We start from the raw sequence: 22,539 nt of genomic DNA on the forward strand, positions 1-22,539 counted from the left end.
ACCGGGACAGATTCCGGCACCCTGACCGGTTCTAGAACCCAGTGTGCCAGCACCGCAAGGCGGAGGATTAGCCTATTGAGCCATGGTGCCGGCCCGAATTCCTATATTTCTATTTCTCCTTTGCTAAACAACTTGGAATTTTATTATAAGCATCTCATAAAGAATGACAATAAATTAGTCCAGTTTTTTACTTAGAAGATAATTGTTTATGACTGACAACTGTCTACAGTCAAATGAAAATATATTTTATAAGCTAAACCAATTTTTTGCTACTTTACTGATGTTTAGTTTCATGAGCATTTTTCCCAAACATAACATCACATCAGCTCTTAAATGAATGATTTTTCATTTAAAAAGTTTTGGATACTAACAAAAAAACATTAGTTGCAGTTTTGGTAATAACTTATAGAGATTAAAAGAGACAAGAAAGACAAATCACAAGACAATGAAATAATCCATTTATTTCTATCACCAGTGAATTTTTTAAAAAATTGACATTTATAGTGCTGGCTAATAAGTACCCTGTGACATATATAAAATATTTTTCCCAACTAGGTTTCTAAATAATTGTGTATGGAATTTAGAAAACCAGTTTCCAATGACAATTTTTGTAAGCAATAATGGTTTTTTAAGGAAATACTTATGCTTTATATGTCAAAATATCATATCCTGGGGCAAGCCCTGTGGTGCCACAGGTTGAATTGCAACCAGCCATGCTTATATCTAATACAGTCTCAAGTTTGAGTTCTGGCTCACTCATTTCAGAACCAGCTCCCTGTAAGTGTGTCTGCATAATCAGCAGAAGATGATTCATATCCCTGAACCATTCACCCATTTAGGAAACATGGAGGAAGCCCATGGCTCCCGGCTTCAGCCTGGCCCAGCCTTGACTCTTGTGACCATTTGGGAAAGAGGATAGAAGATTCTCCCTCTCATCTCCCCCCCCCCCCGAAATGATACCTTTCAACATAACAAATAAATCTTTCATAAAAACCTAATGGTGGGCGAGCGGGGCGGGGCGGGGCTGAGCGAGGCGGGCGGGCTCCTGAAGGTTCCAGAGGCTCCGCGAGAGGCGGGCCGCGCACAGTGGGGTGCACACGCAGGCCGCGGGTTGGTGCAAGGAGTGAGCGCGCTCGGGGTGGCGTTTCCTGTTCCTGTCGCTCCCGCCGCTGCAGCTTGGGCCTTGGGCCTGCCCCCGCCGGACCATGGCTTCGGCTTTGGAAGAGCTACAGAAGGATCTAGAAGAGGTGAAGGCGTTGCTGGAAAAACTACCAGAAGAAGAGTCTGTGATGCCCTTACAGCAGAGAAGTCCAAGATTGAGACAGAGATCAGGAACAAGGTGCAGCAGAAGTCACAGAGCAAAGCAGAACTTGACAACGAGAAGCCGGCTTCTGTGGTTGCTCCCATCACAGCGGGCTATACAGTGAAGATCAGTAATTACGGATGGGATCAGTCAGATAAGTTTTTGAAAATCTACATTACTCTAACTGGAGTTCATCACGTTCCCACGGAGAACGTGCAGGTGCATTTCACAGAGCGGTCATTCGATCTTTTGGTAAAGAACTTAAATGACAAGAATTAGTCCATGATCCTGAACAATCTGTTGAAACCTATCTCAGTGGAAGGCAGTTCAAAAAAAGTCAAGACTGACACAGTTCTTATCTTACGTAGAAAAAAAGCAGAGAACACCCGATGGGACTACCTGACTAGGGTTGAAAAAGAATGCAAAGAAAAAGAAAAGCCCTCCTACGACACAGAAACAGACCCTAGTGAAGGACTGATATGAATGTGCTGAAGAAGATTTATGAAGATGGAGACGACGACATGAAGCGAACTATCAATAAAGCCTGGGTGGAGTCGAGAGAGAAGCAAGCCAAAGGAGACACGGAATTTTGAGACTGGAGTCCTGTTGGAACTGTGCTGTGGAAGTGCTGACCTTTCCAACAAGGGAGTGTTGCTGAGCTGCATATGTCACTTGACAGATAATACTCACATACCCTTTAAGGAAAGGCAATGAATTCTCCGTTTCTTACTGGAAGATTTATTTAAATAAAATGTGCTTATTAAAAAAATCTAATGGCCCAGATTTAATTGATAGACATAAGCATAACAAGTGGGCAAAATATAAAAACTTTAAACATATCTTAACTCAAAATTGCCTGGACTTTTTAATTATGAAAACTTATTATTATTACTGGAAGAAAAAATTAATAACTTGGGAGGAGAAATAAAAATGAGCTAACAGAAAGTGAAGCGCAGACCATTACAATTGTATCAAAATGAATATTAAAATCCCAAAAATGTTATAACAAAGGTCATACCCTCTATCACAGAATTAAATAAGCAGGTCAGGGGAAAAGTGCTGTAGTGCAGTGGATTAAGACTCCAATATGTATGCCTTCATCTATCATTGAGATTCCTGGATAAGGTATGACATATTTTGCTCTCCTGATCAGCTTCCTGCTAATGTAATTTAGAGGCAGAAAATCATGGCCTATCAGTCCCAAAGAGACAAATATCATTTGTTTTCCAGGATCGGTGACAACTAACTGAGCACCAAAGGGGAAACCTGTGGAAGTGAAATGGACACTATGAGAAACAGTGACTTGATCAGCTCTTGTGCTGACTGTTGATGTACAATGTAATACTTTATCCTTTTTAGTATTTGTTGTTGTAGTACTAGTGGTTGAACTCTGTAATTAACACACAGTTATTCTTAGGTGTTTAAATCTTAACTGAAAAGTGATCCCAGTTAAATATAAGAATGAGAAAAAGAGAGGGAGGAGATGTACAATTGGGGACATGCTCAATCGGACTTGCCCCAAATGGTGGAGTTAGAATCCTGCCAGGGGATTCCAATACAATCCCATCAAGGTGGCATGTACCAATGCCATATCACTAGTCCAGGTGATAAATTTCAGTGCACAATTGATCACACTGATAGATGTAAGAGTCAAAGGGATCACACAAACAAGACAAGTGTCTCCTAATACTAACTGATAGAATCAAAAAGGGAGAGAATGATCCAACATGGGAAGTGGGATACATAGCAGACTCATAGAATGGCAGATGTCCTAAATAGCACTCTGGCCTCAGAATCAGCCCTTAAAGCGTTTGGATCTGGCTGAAGAGCCTATGTGAGTATTTTAGGCATGGAAAGCCAAGACACTCTAAAAAAAAAAAAAAAAGAAGGAGACGACCTAAATGAAGGATCTCAGTGAGTATGATCCCAGTGGAAAGAACGGGGCCATCAAGGTAGGAGGTACCTTTCTCTGAAGGGAGGCGAGAACTTCCACTTTAACTATGACCCTGTCAGAATAAGATCAAAGTCGGTGAACCCTAAAGGCTTCCATAGCCCTGGAAACTCATGACTAGAGCCTAGGGAGATTACTGACGCCATAAACAAGAGTGTTAAATTGTTAAATCAATATCAGGAGTCACTGTGTACTTACATCCCATGTGGGATCTGTCCTTAATTGGTTGTTGAAGGTGAAGTAATGATATAGCTAGTACTGAAACACTATTTTTACACTTTGTGTTTCTGTGTGGGTGCAAACTGATGAAATCTTTACTTAGTATATACTGAATCAATCTTCTGTATATAAAGATAATTGAAAATGAAAAAAAACCTTGGTGTTAAATTGGAAATTACATAGAAAATTAATCAATTTTTTAAAAAAAAATCATGTAGGATCTCTGTCATTAATGTGCTGTACACTCTTATTTAATGCTATAACTAGTACTCCAACAGTATTTTTTCACTTTGTGTTGCTATGTGAGGGCAAACTGTTGAAATCTTTAAATATACTAAACTGATTTTCTGTATATAAAGAGAATTGAAAATGAATCTTGATGTGAATGGAAGGGGAGAGTGAGTGGGAAAGCGGAGGGTTGCAGATGGGAGGGAAGTTATAGGGGGGGAAGCCATTGTAATCCATAAGCTGTACTTTGGAAATTTATATTCATTAAATAAAAGATAAAAAAAAGAAAATGATGGCCTATATAATTGGTTTCCTGCCATCTACATGAACATCTCAGATGGAGCTTCTGGCTGATGGCTTGGGATTTCTCAGCTCCAGTTGCTGGGGAAATTATGTGGGTGAAAAAAACATATAGAATTTTACAGCTCCATCTTTCTTTGCCTATAAAATAAATCTTTAAAAATTAAAAAATATGACTACGAAAATATATGCCACACCTGTTCAAAAATAAAAGCTAAATTTATATCACCAGAAACATCAACAAAATCTGTGAAATGTAACCTATAAAAGGATAATGGCCAAATCTTGCCTTAAATTTTTTTCTGAAAATAATGTTCACATAAAGAATGTGGTAAAGTTACAACTTCACAGGGTTGATAACATCACACTGAAAAAGATAACATAGCAGGGTCTGGCATCTAAGTACTGAGGACACACAATCATGGTAGATATATTGTCAAAACAGAAACAAAAAATGGTAGGAGATGCAAATGTAATAAACTATAGATTGTGATCACTGTGAGAGAAATAAGCAATTTGTTAAGCAACAGTAAGGGTTGAGTTATTGATTTAATGGTTCAAGACAGTATCCTCTATGGGCACCAGATAATCCACATCTGATCCAACTCCCTGCTAAGTACCTGGGAAAAGCAGTGGAATATGGCCTAAGGGTTTGGGCCTTTGCCACTCATCTGGGAAACTCAGATAAAACTCCTAGCTTTCAGCTTGGATCAGCCTTGGCTGCTGCAGACAACTGGGTGGTGAACCAGCAGACAGAAGATGGAAAATTCTCTCTCTCTCTCCTCCCTCTCTCCTTCTCCCACTCCCCCCTTTCCTCCTTCCTTATCAATAACTCTAATTTTGAAATAAATAAAACTTTAATAAAAGGAATAAGGGCTAAAAAACCAATGTTGGACAAGGTGATAAAAGTAGTCCATTATAATTGCATTGAAAGGGGAAAATTAATGACATCTTTCCCAGGAAATATAAATTAAGCATATATAATGGGGTTAAAGATGGCAAACAGGGAGGGAGGTTACTTATTTAGTCCAAGAAAAGATAGTTTAATAAAAGTGGAAATAGTCTAGTCTCAGGGAAAAGTTAGGGGAAAAAATGGCAGAGGAAGCTATTAAAAAATTGGAGGGACACAGTGGACCTATGTGGAGGGTGTGGGCACCCATGGCTTGGGATCCCAGGAGCAGAGAACCTCTGCACCAGCACTGGAAAGTGAGGTGAGATGAGACTGGAGTAGCCCCAGACACTTGAGAAAAAGTGGCATGCAGAGCCTAGTAGGAATGAGGCTTGAAGCCCCATATGGGAAAATACACCAGTCTAACTAGAGGAGAAAAAAAATAAAAGAGATAGTATGGACATGATTCTCTCTATCCAATCATCTCACAAAGGTATATGAGCTGATAAAGTGGGCCCCATTTTGGACATATGTAACAGCTGTGCCAGCTTGTGTCTGCACAAAACAATCAGCTGATCAGAGAAACCTGACTCTGGTGGGAAGTAATAACAGGAGACTAAGACCTAGTGAATGTGTGGAGCTTCTGAACTTGGACTGTCAAAAAACAAAAACAAACCAAAAAAAAAAAAAACAAAAAAACAAAAAACAAAAAACTGAGGGTAGAACTCATGGTGTGGCTGAGACTGTGAGTAGTGTTGGTGAGAGATGTCCCAAGCTCGGGCAGCCCTGGCTACCCGGTAAGAGACATTGCAGGAGAATCTGAACTTACACTGAAGACTGCACAGATCCTTTGTGTGGTCCTAGAACAGATGAATATTATACCCACTGGGGCTAGTGCTCAGTCACTGATTGTCATCGACAAGAAGAGCTAAGCTGAGCAGAATTACTTCCATTCTGATTAAGAGAGACAGAGAGAGAAAAAATTTTCCACAGCAAAACAGGGGGACTTCAACTACACTTTCTGCAATAGACAGATCAACCAGACAGTAAATCAACAAGGAAACAGCAGATTTAATAGACACCATAGACCAAAAGGATATCTACAGAACTTTTCATCCTATACTTAAAGAATACACATTCTTCTCAACAGTGCATGAGACTTTCTCTAGGATTGACCACATACTAGGCCATAAAGAAAGCCTCAGCAAATTCAAAAGAATTGAAATCATACCATGCATCCTCTCAGACCACAGTGGAATGAAGCCAGAAATTAGCAACTGAGGAATCCCTAGAGCACATGCAAACACATGGAGACTGAACAACATGCTCCTGAATGAACATTGGGTCAGAGAGAAATCAAAAGAGAGATAAAAAACTTTCTGGAAGCAAATGAAGATAACAACACATGAAAACTTATGGGCTACAGCAAAAGCAGTGTTAAGAGGAAAGTTTATAGCAATAGGTGCATGCATGAAGAAATTGGAAATGCACCACATAAATGAGTTATCAATGCATCTCAAGAATTAGAAAAACTACAGCAAACCAAACCCAAAACTAGGAGAAGAGAAATAATTAAAATTAGAGAAGAAATCACAAATTTGAAAATAAAAATTAACAAAAGATCAGCAAAACAAAGAGCTGATTTAAAAAAAATTAACACACCATTAACCCAAATAAACAAAAAGGAGAGAGAAGACACCAATCAATAAAATTAAAGATGAAAAAGGGTATATGGCCGGTGCCGTGGCTTAACAGGCTAATCCTCCACCTAGCGGTGCTGGCACACTGAGTTCTAGTCCCGGTCAGGGCGCCAGATTCTGTCCCAGTTGCCCCTCTTCCAGGCCAGCTCTCTGCTATGGCCCAGGAGTACAGTGGAGGATGGCCCAAGTGCTTGGGCCCTGCACCCCATGGGAGACCAGGAGAAGCACCTGGCTCCTGCCTTCGGATCAGCATGGTATGCTGGCCGCGGTGGCCATTGGAGGGTGAACCAATGGCAAAGGAAGACCTTTCTCTCTGTCTCTCTCTCACTGTCCACTCTACCTGTAAAAAAAGAAAGAAAAAAAAGAAAAAGGGTATATAACAACAGACACCACAGAAATAAAAAGAGGTATCAGAAGTTACTACAAAGACTTGTATGCCAACTAACTGGGAAATCTATCAGAAATGGATAGATTCCTGGACACATACAACTTACCTAAATTCAACAATGAAGACAGAGAAAACCTAAACAGACCCATTAACCAAGTCAGAACCTCCCAACAAAGAAAAGCCCAGGACTGCATGGATTCACTGCTGAATTTTACCAGACATTTAAAGAATAACTAATACCAACTTTTCTCAAACTATTCAAAACAATTGAAAGAGAAGGGATCCTCTCAAATTCTTTTTATGAAGCCAGCATCACATTAATTTCTAAACCAGAAAAAGATGGAGGAGAAAAAGAATTAGAAATCAATTTACCTAATGAACATAGACAAAAAGATCCTCAATAAAATTATGGCCAATAGTATTCAACAACACATCAGAAAGATCATCCACCCAGACCAAGTGGGATTTACCCCTCTTAGGCAGGGGTGGTTCAACATTCACAAATCAATCAATGTGATACACCACATTAACAAAATGCAGAGGATTGGCCAGCGCTGAAGCTCAATAGGGTAATCCTCCGCCTGCAGCACTGGCACACCAGGTCCTAGGCCTGGTTGCTCCTCTTCCAGTCCAGCTCTCTGCTGTGGCCTGGGAGTGCAGTGGAGGATGGCCCAAGTGCTTGGGCCCTGCACCCACATGGGAGACCAGGAGAAGCACCTGGCTCCTGGCTTTGGATCAGTGTGGTGTGCCAGCTGCAGCATGCCAGCCACAGTGGCCATTGGAGGGTGAACCAACGGAAAAGGAAGACCTTTCTCTTTGTCTCTCTCACTGTCCACTCTGCCTGTCAAAAAAAAATTTAAAAATATAAAAAAATGCAGAGGATAAACCATATGATTATCTCAATAGATGCAAAGAAAGCATTTGATAAAATACAACACCCTTTCATGATGAAAACCCTAAGCAAATTCAGTTTTTAAGGAACATTCATCAACACAATCAAGGTGATTTATGGCAAACCCATGGCCAGCATTATATTGAATGGGGAAAAGTTGGAAGCATTTCCACTGAGATCCAGTGCCAGAAAGGGATGCCCACTCTCACCATTACTATCAATATAGTCCTGGAAGTCTTAGCCAGAGCCATTGGGCAAGAAAAAGAAATTAAAGTTATACAAATTAGGAAGGAGGAAGTCAAACTATCCCTTTTGCAGATGATATGATTCTTCATATTGTAACTTATAGAAGAGTTTGCCAAAGTAGTAAGACATAAAATCAATGCACAAAAATCAACAACCTTTGTATACACAGACAATGCCACAGCTGAAAAGAAACTTCTAAGATCAATCCCATTCAGAATATCTATAAAAAATCAAATATCTTGGAATGAACTTAACCAAGGATGTTAAAGACCTCTATGATTAGACTTATAAAACTTTAAAAAAGAAAAAGAAGGAAATAAAAAAAACTGGAAAAATCTTCCATGTTCATGGATTGGAAGAATCAATATCATTGAAATGTCCATTCTCCCAAAAGCACTTTGTAATTTCAATGTGATACCAATCAAAATGCCAAAGACATTTTTCTCAGATCTGGAAAAAAAATGACAGTGAAATTCATATGGAGGCACAGGAGACCTCAAATAACTAAAGAAATCTTGTACAACCAATAGAGCAGGACGCATCACAATGCCAGATTTCAAGACATACCACAGGCAGTTATAATCAAAACAGCATGATACTGGTACAGAAACAAAAGGGTAGACCAGTGGAACAGAATGGAAACACCAGAAATCAATCAAAACATCTATAACCAACTTATCATTGATCCAGGATCTAAAGCAATTCCTGGAGAAAGAAAAATTTTCTCAGCCGGTGGTGCTGGGAAATCTGGATTTCAACATGCAGAATTATGAAACAAGACTCCTAACTTACATCTTACACAAAAATCCACTCAACATGGATTAAAGATCCAAATCTATGACCCAGCAACATCAAATTATTAGAGAATATAGAAGAAACTCTTCAAGATATAGGCACAGGCAAAGACTTATTTAAAAACATCCCAGGGCTGGTGCTGTGGCTCAATAGGCTAACCCTCTGCCTGCAGCGCTGGCACCCCAGGTTCCAGTCCCAGTCAGTGTGCCGGATTCTGTCCCGGTTGCCCCTCTTCCAGGCCAGCTCTCTGCTGTGGCCAGGGAGTGCAGTGGAGGATAGCCCAAGTGCTTTGGCCTTGCACCTGCATGGGAGACCAGGAGAAGCACCTATCTCCTGCCTTCAGATAAGCATGGTGTGTCGGCCACAGTGCGCCAGCTGCAGCAGCCATTGATGGGTGAACCAACAGAAAAGGAAGACCTTTCTCTCTGTCTCTGTCTCTCTCACTGTCCACTCTGCCTGTCAAAAAAATATATCCCAGAGGCACAAGCAGTCAAAGACAAAATTAACAATTGGCATTACATCAAATTAAGAAGTTTCTGTACTGTAAAAGAAACAGTGAGGAAAGTGAAGAGGCAAACAACAGAAAGGGGAAAAATATTTGCAAATTATGCAACTGATAAAGGATTAATAACCAGAATCTAAAGGGCAAGCACCATGGCTCACTAGGTTAATCCTCTGCCTATGGTGCTGGCATACCATATGGGTGCCCAGTTCTAGTCCCAGTTGCTCCTCTTCTAGTCCAACTGTGCTGTGGCCCAGGAAGGCATTTGAGAATGGCCCAAGTGCTTGGGCCCCTGCACCTGCATGGGAGACCAGGAATAAGTACCTGGCTCCTGGCTTTGGATCGGTGTAGCTCTGGCCATAGCAGCCATTTGGGGGCTGAACCAACAGAAAGAAGAACTTTCTCTCTGTCTCTCTGTCTCTCTCACTGTCTAACTCTATCTGTCAAATAAATATATAATAACCAGAATCTACAAAGTTATCAAGAAAATTTGAGACAACAAAAGAAACAACCCACTTAACAGATGGGCCAAAAACCTAAATAGACATTTTTTTCAAAAGAGGAAATCCAAATGGGCAACAGACAAATGAAAAAATTTTCAGGGTCACTAGCCATTAGTAAAATGCAAATCAAAACCATAATAAGTTTCACCTCACCCCGGTTCAAATGGCTTACATACAGAAATCAACTAACAACAGGTGCTGGTAAGGATGTGGGGGGAAAGGCACATTAATACACTGTTGGTGGGATTGAAAACTGGCAAAGCCACTATGGAATACAGTTTGGAGATTCCTCACAAACCTGAATTTAGAACTACCACACAACACGCCATCCCACATTTTGGAATTTACCTAAGGGAAATTAAATTGGCAAATAAAAGAAATGTCTGCACCTCAATGTTTATTGCAGCTCAATTCACAATAGCTAAGACCTGGAATCAACCTAAATGTCCATCAACAGAAGATTGGATAAAGAAATAATGGGATATATACTCTATAGAATATTACACAGTGGAAAAAATGAAATCCGATCATTTGCAACAAAATGGAGGAATCTGGAAAGCATCATGCTGAATTAAGCCAGTCCCAAAGGGACAGATATCATGTGCTCTCCCTTATGTGTGACAACTAACTGAGCACCTAAAAGGAAAGCTGTAGAAGTGAAACTGATACTATGAGAAACAACAATTGTATCATCCCTTGTTTTGACTGTCGAGGAACAGGTTACTCTTTATTCTTTTTAGTATTTTCTTTTTCTAATTATTACCATTGGCTGAACTCTTTAATTAATACACAATTATTCTTAGGTGGTTAAAGTTAATTGAAAATTGATAGCTGTTAAAAAAATAGAGTGGGGGCCGGTGCCGTGGCTCAATAGGCTAATCTTCCACCTATGGCGCCAGCACCCTGGGTTCTAGTCCCAGTTGAGGTGCCGGATTCTGTGCTGGTTGCTCATCTTCCAGTCCAGCTCTCTGCTGTGGCCCAGGATTGCAGTGGAGGATGGCCCAAGTGCTTGGGCCCTGCACCTGCATGGGAGACCAGGAGGAAGCACCTGGCTCCTGGCTTCAGATCAGTGTGGTGCACCAGCCTCAGCATGCCGGCTGCAGAGGGAGGTGAACCAGCGGACATTGGGGGTGAACCAATGGAAATGGAAGACCTTTCTTTCTGTCTCTCTCTCTCTCATTGTCCACTCTGCCTGTTAAAAAAATGATAAAATAAATTTAAAAATAGAGTGGGAATAAGAGAGGGAGAAGTTGTACAACTTGGCACATGCTCACTTACCCCTAATTAGAGCTAAAGGCATGCCATGGGACTCCAAATCCCATTAAGTTGGAAGATACCAATGCAGTGTTACTAGTGAAAGTGATCAATTTAAGTTTATAATTGATCATATAGATAGTAATAAGTGTCAAAGGGAACACATAGATAAGACCAGTGTCTGTGATAGAATTAAAAGGGAGAGAATGACCCAACATGGGATGTGGAATACACAGCAGACTCATATCATTGCAAATGCCCTAAACAGCACTCTGGCCTCAGAATCAGCCCTTAAGGCATTCAAATCTGTCTAAAAAGCCCATGATAGTTTTTCAGGCATGGAAAGCCAAGACACTGTGGCAAAAAAAATGACCTATATAGAAGATCTCTGTGAGTGAGATCCCAGCAGAGAGAACAGGCCATCAAAGAAACAGGCATCTTTCTCCAAAGGGAAGAGAGAACTTCCACTTTGATTATGGTCTTACCTAAATAAGGTCAGAATTTGAACTCAAGAGGCTTCCATATCTTTGGCAGTTCATGACAAGAGGCTCTTGTGATTACTGACATCATAAATAAGAGTGGCAATTTTTAAATCAACAACAAGAGTCACTGTGCACTTACTCCCTATGTAGGGTCTCTGTTTTTAATGGTTTATACTATGCAAATTAATGGTAAAACTAGTATTCAAATAGTGCTTTATACTATTGAGGTGGATTGAGGAAGGGAGAAAAGTGTGATCATATTTCTTGAATTGTATCTATAAACCACATGGAAACTTCTCTCTATAGTAATAAAAATTTAAAATGAAACAAAATTCATTTGTCATTACTCTGAGAGGAAAATTGAAACAGTAATTGCTCAAGAAGGAGATATGAGATGATAAAACAAAGTAGATCAATACAAGTACATTGAAAAAAGGAAATAAAAAATATTTTGGCAAATATAACTCTAAGATCATATAACTTACCACAATAACTTGATTTTATAACCACAACTATTCTAAAGAAAATATTCATTTAGAATTATTCTGTTGAAACTTTCAAAATTGAAGATAAGAATCTTGAAAATCAGAAACGGAAAACATTCGCTAACCACAAGAATGAATTATCAGAATTTTCAGATGAATCTAGGCTGTCTCTGAAAATGTGTGTCCATGATGATTGCCAGCAAGAACTTTAGTATTTGGATGGAATTGATAATTTCATAAAGAAAAGGCCAACCATGATGACCATGCATTCACAGTACTAGGACTGGCTTACAATATCAAGTTAAAGAGATATATAGGTGTAAGCAATGAACTCAAATGCAAAAGCAAATAAATAGGATGTTGTGAAATAAAGTATATTATGATTAGTATGAAAAAATGAATAGTTTTTAGTAGCAATAAAATTTAGTAGAAGGAAGAAAAAGACACTTTTGAAAACTAGACTATTGAGGCTGGCATTGTGACTTAATGGATAAAGTCACTGTCCGCAGTGCTGGCATCCCAAATGGGTACCAATTCAAGTCCTGGTTGCTCCTCTTCTGATCTAGCTTCCCCTACTGGGAAAACACTAGCTGATGGACCAATTCCTTGGCCCTTGTATCTATGTGGATGACATGGAAAAGTTCTCTGGGCTGTGGATTCAACCTGGCCGGCATTTGAGGAGTGAACCAGGATGGAAGATCTTTCTCTTTCTGTTTTTTAATATTTTATTTATTTATTTGACAGGTAGAGTTACAGACAGTGAGAGAGAGAGAAACAGAGAGAAAGGTCTTCCTTCCGTTGAAACACTCCCCAAATGGTCACAATGGCTGGAGCTGTGCCAATCCAAAGCCAGGAGCCAGGAGCTTCCTCCTGGTCTCCCATGTGGGTGCTGGGGCCCAGGAACCTGGGCCATCCTTCACTGCTATCCCAGGCCACAGCAGAGAGCTGGACAGGAAGAGGAATGGACAGGACTAGAACTGGTGCCTATATGGGATGCCAGCACAGCAGGTGGAGGATTAACCTACTGCACCACTGCACTGGGCCCATATCTTTTTCTTTCTTCTCTCTCCCTCTCTCTCTCTTTCTCTCTCTCACTCTTACTCTCACTATCTGTCTCCCTCTCACCCTGTATCTCTGCCTTTCAAATAAATAAAATATTTTTAAAAGTATACCATTATAGTTAATATAAAAAGAAAAAATAAATAAAAGCTTTTTTTAGGAATGGTTAATCAAAGAAAAAAGCACCTGCTAAAATAAAAACACCAGTACCAACCAACACGGAAAATGGGATACACAGCAGACTCATAGAATAGCAGATGTCCTAAACAGGACTCTGGCCTCAGAATCAGCCATCAAGGCATTCGGATCCAGCTAAAAAGCCCATGAGAGTTTCACAGGCATGGAAAGCCAAGACATTCGGGCAAAAAAAATGACCTAAATGAAAGATCTCTGTGAGATCCCAGCAGAAAAAATGGACCATCAAAGAAGGACGTACCTTTCTCTGAAGGGAGGAGAGAACCTCCATTTTGACTATAGCCTTGTCTAAATGAGATCAGAGTTAGCAAACTCAAAAGGCTTCCATAGCCTTGGCAACTCATGAAAAAAGCCTCAGGTAATTACTGATGCCATAAACAAGAGTATAAATTCATAAATCAACAACAGGAGTCACTGTGCACTTACTCCTCATGTAGGATCTTGGTCCTTAATGTGCTGTACTATGTGAATTAACAATATAGCTAGTACTCAAATAGTACTTTACACTTTGTGTTTCTGGGTGGGTGCAAACTGTTGAAATATTAACTTAGTATATAATAAATTGATCTTCAGCAGGATCAGGAGATGGGATGGTTGCAGGTGGGAGGGAGGTTATGAGGGGAAAAGGCCACTGTAATCCAATGACTGTACTTTGGCAATTTATATTTATTATATAAAAGTTAAAAAATAAAAATAAAAATACCAGTAAAATATCTGTATTTGGATCTAACCTACTGAGATTTCAAAAAAAAAAAAAAAACTCAAAGGTGATGGAACGGTTCCATAATGATTCACAATTACCATGAAATCTGATGCCTTGAAGTGGGTAATGATCAGATTTTCCTAAAATGGCTCTGAAAAAACTGTACATAAAAGTTCCCAGAACAGAGGGGGCAGAGGCAAGATGGCGGATAGTGAGGACGTGCGACGACAGTCTGGGAAAATTTAGTTTCATAAAAGTGGAATTACTGTAGCCTCAGGAAAAGACTCAAGAAAAAAAACTGCAGAGGAAACACTTCCAGATGTAGTGGATGTGACACAAAGGACCTACAGGGAGCCCACCACGTAGAAGCCCCGCTGTGGGAGCGAGCTGCAGAATCTCGCCAGCGCTGGAAACAGAGGTAAGACAAAAGCCTCAGAAACCCGAGACATTGGTGGGGAAAGGCAGAGGCCTCTCTCTCCAATCACCAAGCAAAACAAAGAGCAGGCGCCATTTTACATATGTAAAGTGCCAAAGAGTACACAAACTCAGTAACTTTGGGTCTATGGTGAAATTGAGAACACATTGAGGGCTGCATAAACTCTTTGTGTGGTCCCAGGGGTAGATCAAACGAATACTCACAGAGGTCAGATTTCAACTACCCTCAATTCCACTCAGCTGTGCGGAATTACTTCCCAACAAAGTCAAAAAAAAAAAAGAGAGAGAGAAAGATCCAGCAAGGAACAAGGGAGAGAACAATCTGGGAGACTCACTTTTTGCAGAGCAAGGAAGACACTATGATGCCCCCAAATGAACAAGGCACACCAATGCAAGATTATGAAGATGAAGAGATAGAGGAAATGCAAGAAGCAGATCTCAAAAAATTGATAAGAACATTAAGAAGTTCTCAAAAACAAATTCTTGAACTACAGAAATCCTTATGGACAAGATAGAAAATCTCTTGCGCGAAAATGAAATATTAAGGATGAATCAAAATGAAATGAAACAACTAGTAGAACATGAAACTGTGATAGTGACAAGAAACCATAATGAAATGAAGAACTCATAGATCAAATGACAAACACATTAGAGAGCCTTAAAAATAGAATGGGTGAAGCAGAAGAGAGAATATCGGAATTAGAAGACAGAGAACAGGAAAGGAAACAGTCAAACCAAAGAAAAGAAGAAGAAATCAGAAATCTAAAAAATACTGTCAGGAATCTACAGGATACTCTTAAAAAAACCAACATTCGGGTCCTAGGAGTTACTGAAAGCATGGAGAGGGAGAAAGGATTAGAAGGCCTTTTTAGGGAGATACCGGCAGAAAATTTCCCAGGTTTGGAGAAGGACAGAGACATCCTAGTACAGGAAGCTCATAGAACCCCTAGTAAACATGACCAACAGAGATCCTCACCACGACACGTCGTAATGAAACTCACCACAGTGAAACACAAAGAAAAGATCCTAAAACATGCAAGAGAGAAACACCAGATTACTCTCAGAGGATCTCTAATTAGACTCACAGCAGACTTCTCAACAGAAACCCTACGAGCTAGGAGAGAATGGCAAGATATAGCCCAGGTACTAAGAGAGAAAAAGTGCCAGCCCAGAATATTATATCCTGCAAAGCTCTCATTTGTGAATGAAGGTGAAATAAAGACCTTCCACAGCAAACAGGGACTTAAAGGGAGACTTAGACCCCAATACAATAGTACTGGGGGACTTCAATACTCCACTCTCAGAGATAGACAGATCAACAGGACAGAAGACCAACAAGGAGACAGTAGATTTAAATGACACTATAGCCCAAATGGATCTAACAGATATCTACAGAACATTTCATCCTACATCTAAGGACTTTACATTCTTCTCAGCAGTACATGGAACCTTCTCTAGGATTGACCACATACTAGGCCATAAAGCAAGTCTCAGCAAATTCAAAAGAATTAGAATCATACCATGCAGCTTCTCAGACCACAAAGGAATGAAGTTGGAAATTAGCAACTTGGGAATCCCTAGAGCATGTGCAAACACATGGAGATTGAACAACATGCTCTTGAATGAACAATGGGTCATAGAAGAAATTAAAAGAGAAATCAAAAATTTTCTGGAAGTAAATGAGGATAACAGAACATCATACCAAAACCTATGGGATACAGCAAAAGCAGTGTTAAGAAGAAAGTTTATATCAATAGGTGCCTACATCAAGACATTGGAGAGGCACCAAATAGATGAGCTTTCAAGTCATCTCAAGGATCTAGAAAATCTGCAGCAAACCAAACCCAAACCCAGTAGGAGAAGAGAAATAATTAAAATCAAAGAAGAAATCAACAGGATTGAATCCAAAAAAAAATTACAAAAATTCATCCAAACGAGGAGCTGTTTTTTTGAAAAAATAAACAAAATTGACACCCCATTGGCTCAACTAACTAAAAAAAGAAGAGAAAAGACCCAAATCAATAGGATCAGAGATGAAAAAGGAAATGTAACAACAGACACCACAGAAATAAAAAGAATCATTAGAAATTACTACAAGGACTTCCATGCCAGCAAACAGGGAAATCTATCAGAACAGATACCACCTACCTAAATTGATCCAGTAAGACATAGAAAACCTAAACAGATCCATAACTGACAGAAATTCAAACAGTTAAAGGCCCTCCCAACAAAGAAAAGCCCAGGACTAGATGGATTCACTGCTGAGTTCTACCAGACCTTTAGAGAAGAACTAACTCCAATTCTCCTCAAACTATTAAAAACAATCGAAAAAGAGGGAATCCTCCAAAATTCTTTCTATGAAGCCACCATCACCTTAATTCCTAAGCCGGAAAAGATGCAACATTGAAAGAGAATTACAGACCAATATCCTTGATGAACATAGATGCAAAAATACTCAATACAATTCTGGCCAATGGAATGCAACAATACATCAGAAAGATCGTCCACCCAGACCAAGTGGGATTTATCCCTGGTATGCAGGGATGGTTCAACGTTCACAAAACAATCAATGTGATACTCTACATTAACAGACTGCAGAAGAAAAACCATATGATTCTGTCAATAGACGCAGAGAAAGCATTTGATAAAATACAACACCCTTTCATGATGAAAACTCTAAGCAAAATGGGTATAGAAGAAACATTCCTCAATACAATAGAAGCAGTATATGAAAAACCCACGGCCAACATCCTATTGAATGGGGAAAAGTTGGAAGCATTTCCACTGAGATCTGGTACCAGGCAGGGATGCCCACTCTCACTACTGCTATTCAATATACTTCTGGAAGTCTTAGCTAGAACTATTAGACAAGAAAAAGAAATTAAAGGGATACAAATTGGGAAGGAAGAACTCAAACTATCCCTCTTTGCAGATGATATGATTCTTTATTTAGGGGACTCAAAGAACTCTACTAAGAGACTACTGGAACTCATCGAAGAGTTTGGCAAAGTAGTAGGATATAAAATCAATGCACAAAAATCAACAGCCTTTGTATACACAGGCAATGCCACGGCTGAGGAAGAACTTCTAAGATCAATCCCATTCACAATAGTTACAAAAGCAATCAAATACCTTGGAATAAACTTAACCAAGGATGTTAAAGATCTCTACGATGAAAAGTACAAAAGTACAAAACCTTAGAGAAAGAAATAGAAGAGGATACCAAAAAATGGAGAAATCTTCCATGCTCATGGGTTGGAAGAATCAATATCATCAAAATGTCTATTCTCCCAAAAGCAATTTATACATTCAATGCAATACCAATCAAGATACCGAAGACCTTCTTCTAAGATCTGGAAAAAAATGATGGTGAAATTCATAGGGAGACACAGAAGACCTCGAATAGACAAAGCAATCTTGTACAACAAAAACAAAGCCAGAGTCATCACAATACCAGATTTCAGGACATACTGCAGGGCAGTTGTTATCAAAACAGCAAGGTACTGGTACATAAACAGATGGATAGACCAATGGATCAGAATAGAAACACCAGAAATCAACCCAAACATCAACAGCCAACTTATATTTGATCAAAGATGCAAAACTAATCCCTGGAATAAGGACAGCCTATTCAATAAATGGTTCTGGGAAAATTGGATTTCCACGTGCAGAAGCTTGAAGTAAGAACACTATTTTTCACCTTACACAAAAATTCACTCAACATGGATTAAAGACTTAAATCTATGACCTGAAACCATCAAATTATTAGAGAGCAATGGAAAAACCCTGCAAGATAAAGGTACAGGAAAAGACTTCTTGGAAAAGACCCCAGGAGCACAGGCAGTCAAAACCAAAATTAACATTTGGGATTGCATCAAATTGAGAAGTTTCTGTACTTCAAAAGAAGCAGTCAGGAAAGTGAAGAGGCAACCAACAGAATGGGAAAAAAATATTTACAAACTATGCTACAGATAAAGGGTTGAGAACCAGAATCTACAAAGAAATCAAGAAAATCCACAAGAACAGAACAAACAACCCACTTAAGAGATGGGCCAAGGACCTCAATAGACATTTTTCCAAAGAGGAAATCCAAATGGCCAACAGACACACGAAAAAATGTTCAAGATCACTAGCAATCAGAGAAATGCAAATCAAAACCACAATGAGGTTTCACCTCACCCCAGTGAGAATGGCTCACATCCAGAAATCTACCAACAATAGATGCTGGAGAGGATGTGGGGAAAAAGGGACACTAACCCACTGTTGGTGGGAATGCAAACTGGTTAAGCCACTATGGGAGCCAGTCTGGAGAGTCCTCAGAAACATGAACATAACCCACCATACAACCCAGCCATCCCACTCCTTGGAATTTACCCAAAGGAAATTTATTTGGCAAACAAAAAAGCCATCAGCACATTAATGTTTATTGCAGCTCAATTCACAATAGCTAAGACCTAGAACCAACCCAAATTCCCATCAACAGTAGACTGGATAAAGAAATTATGGGACATGTACTCCATAGAATACTATACAGCAGTAAGAAACAATGAAAGCCAGTCATTTGCAACAAGATGGAGGAATCTGGAAAACATCATGCTGAGTGAATTAAGCCAGTCCCAAAGAGACAAATTTCATTTATTTTCCCTGATCGGTGACAACTGAGCACTAAAGGGGAATCATGTGGAAGTGAAATGGACACTATAAGAAACAATGACCTGATCAGCTCTTGTCCTTTCTCTAGATGTACAATGTAATACTTTATCATTTTTAGTATTTGTTGTTGTTGTTGTTGTTATTGTTCTAGTACTAGTGGTTGAACTCTGTAATTAATACACAATTATTCCTAGGTGTTTAAATTTTAACTGAAAAGTGATCCCTGTTAAATTTCAGAGTGGAAAAAGAGAGGGAGGAGATGTACAACTGGGGACATGCTCAATCAGACTTGCCCCAAATGGTGGAGTTAGAAATGTGCCAGTGGATTCCAATACAATCCCATCAAGGTGGCATGTACCAATGCCATCGCACTAGTCCAAGTGATCAATTTCAGCTCACAATTGATAGCTCTGATAGGTCAAAGAGTCAAAGGGATCACACAAACAAGACAAGTGTCTGCTAATACTAACTGATAGAATCAAAAAGGGAGAGAAAGATCCAACATGGGAAGTGGGATACACAGAAGACTCATAGAATGGCAGACATCCTAAACAACACTCTGGCCTCAGAATCAGCCCTTAAGGCATTCGGATCTGGCTGAAAAGCCCATGAGAGTATTGTAGGCATGGAAAGACAAGACACCATGAAAAGAAAAAAAAAAAGAAGACCTAAATGAAAGATCTCTGTGAGTGAGATCCCAGTGGAAAGAACAGGGCCATCAAAGAAGGAGGTACCTTTCTCTGAAAGGAGGAGAGAACTTCCACTTTGACTATGACCCTATCGGAATAAGATCAAAGTCAGCCCACTCTGAAGGCTTCCATAGCCCTGGCAACTCATGACTAGAGCCTAGGGAGATTACTGACGCCATGAACAGGAGTGTCAAATTGTTAAATCAGCAACAGGAGTCACTGTGGACTTACATCCCATGTGGGATCTGTCCTTAATATGTTGTCTAATGTGAAGCAATGCTATAACTAGTATTGAAACAGTATTTTTACACTTTGTGGTTCTGCGTGGGTACAAACTGATGAGATCTTTACTAATTATATACTGAATCAATCTTCTGTATATAAAGATAATTGGAAATGAAAAAAAACCTGGTGTTAAATTTTAAATGTCACAGAAAATTAATTAATTTTTTTAAAAAATATATTATGTAGGATCTCTGCCTTTAATGTGCTGTACACTCTTATTTAATGCTATAACTAGTACTCTAACAGTATTTTTTTTCACTTTGTGTTTCTGTGTGTGTGCAAACTGTTGAAATCTTTAGTTAATGTATACTAAATTGATCTTCTGTATATAAAGAGAATTGAAAATGAAATATGATGTGATTCGAAGGGGAGAGGGAGCGGGAAAGAGGAGGGTTGTGGGTGGGAGGGAAGTTTTGGGAGGGGGAAGCCATTGTAACCCATAAACTGTACTTTGGAAATTTGTATTCATTAAATAAAATTTTAATGAATGAAAAATAAAAGTTCCCAGAACTTACACAATTCTGTGGTAGTTGATAACCTCATAATGAAAACAGCAAACCACATGGCCTAAGGTTCACAGGGGTAGGATTTGCTGAAAATAGATTACTAAAGATATACTTGGGTGATAGTTACAAGAACAATCAGAAAAAATAATAAACATAGAGATGCTATGAAATCAAATATACTGTAAGTAAAATAATTTTAGAGAAATAATAGAACAAGTAGATGTAAGTATTTGGCTGGAAACTATATGAATACAACGACCCTAAAAATGAAAATGGATGAAAAAGTTACAAAATGGAAATCAAACAAAGATCAAATAAGTTAGCAGTAAAAATTCAAAGAAGTCAGTATCTGTAACTATTATAATGCAACTCTCTTACACTGATAGTAAATATACAGTCCCTTAAACTTCCACAAGTTAAAAATATGTTGCATGGGATCCAGCATCATAATTCAGCAGGTAAAGCTACCATTCATGAAAGAAGCATCCCAGATGGGTGCTGATTCCTATCCTTGATGCTTCATTTCTCATCCATTTCTCATCCCTTGGTGCTTCATTTCTCATCCCTATTAATGGCCTGAGAAAACTAGTGGAAGAAACACCAAGTGTTTGGACCACTGCCTCTCATGTGGAAGATAGGAAGAAACTCCTGGTTGCAGCCTGGCACACCCACCCATTGCTGCAATCCTTAGAGTAGGCCAGCAGATGGCAGACCTTTGCCTCTCTTCTCTCTGAAACTCTTTCAAATAAGTAAACAAATTTTGAAAAGAAGAAAAGATGCCTTTAAAATTCATTACATAGATACTGTGAATTATCAAGAATTCCAAGATTTCTCAAAATACATGTACATGATGATTGTCAGTACAACTTAAATAATTTTGTTGGAATTCATGACCTCATAGTCAAAATTCAACTTGTTTATAGGTTCACAATGGAAGGATAAACTTAGACCACAATATTAAAAACACACACAGGTAATGGTAATAGGAAATATGAAACATAAAGCATTGTATGCTTTCTGAAATAAAATATTTGTGATTAAGTGAGAAAAAAATGTGTAATCCAGTGGGAGAAATAATAGATTGATAAAAGACATATGGAAAATTGCTGATAACAGACTATTACAACACATTAAAAAAGGAAAATAAAGACTCAAAAACAAAATCAAAGACAATAGTTCTTACTAGAATAGTTTTCAACTTCTTTAACTTTCACAAATAAAGATAAATTTAGAGTCCCATAAATATCCATAAAATGTACAGAATATATTACCTGGAAGTGGTGAATGATTACTCCATCTTAAAGTTTCTCTGAGAAACTCTGTACTTGAAAGTTGCCAGGACAGCTTACAGAACTTTGAGGCAGCTGATGACCTCACAATGTAAAACCAAAGCAAAATGGCCTCCATTCCACCAGGCAAATATTGACTTAAACTAGGATGTTAAAGACACATATAGGTGGTATGTAGAAAGTCAAGGAACAAAAAGTTCAAATGTGCTGCAAATATTATGAAAGGAAAATCAATACGCTGTCATTACTGTGAGAAAGAATGAGTACTTTGTTAGAAACAATACAAATGCCAGGAGATAAGAGAAGTTTCCTAAAAATAGCCCATAAAAATTACATTAAATCTGTATGGGTAGTTGTTATATATTCAAAGACAGCAACAAAACATAAAGGTTGTGGATATTTTAAAATAAAATATGGCATTTATCATGAGAAGGAATGATTAATTTTATAGGAGTATTTTATTTAAAATGAAAAAGCAGGATTATGTATTTTCAGTCCTTTCAGAATTTCATTTTTCTAGTAATTAATTTACATTTTACTTAATATTAAATGTTACAAAACATCAATCCACAATGCAATGAGGAAAAT

At 38.8% G+C, this 22,539-nt stretch overlaps 1 pseudogene; it reads left to right on the top strand.

The window, feature by feature from the left end:
* The first annotated feature begins 1,170 nt into the window (after positions 1–1,170).
* On the top strand, positions 1,171–2,062 carry LOC133755337 (calcyclin-binding protein-like; annotated as a pseudogene).
* The last annotated feature ends 20,477 nt before the right edge of the window (positions 2,063–22,539 follow it).

This window comes from Lepus europaeus, unplaced genomic scaffold (assembly GCF_033115175.1).
Source record: "Lepus europaeus isolate LE1 unplaced genomic scaffold, mLepTim1.pri SCAFFOLD_3_1, whole genome shotgun sequence".
In the NCBI taxonomy this organism is placed as follows: domain Eukaryota; kingdom Metazoa; phylum Chordata; class Mammalia; order Lagomorpha; family Leporidae; genus Lepus; species Lepus europaeus.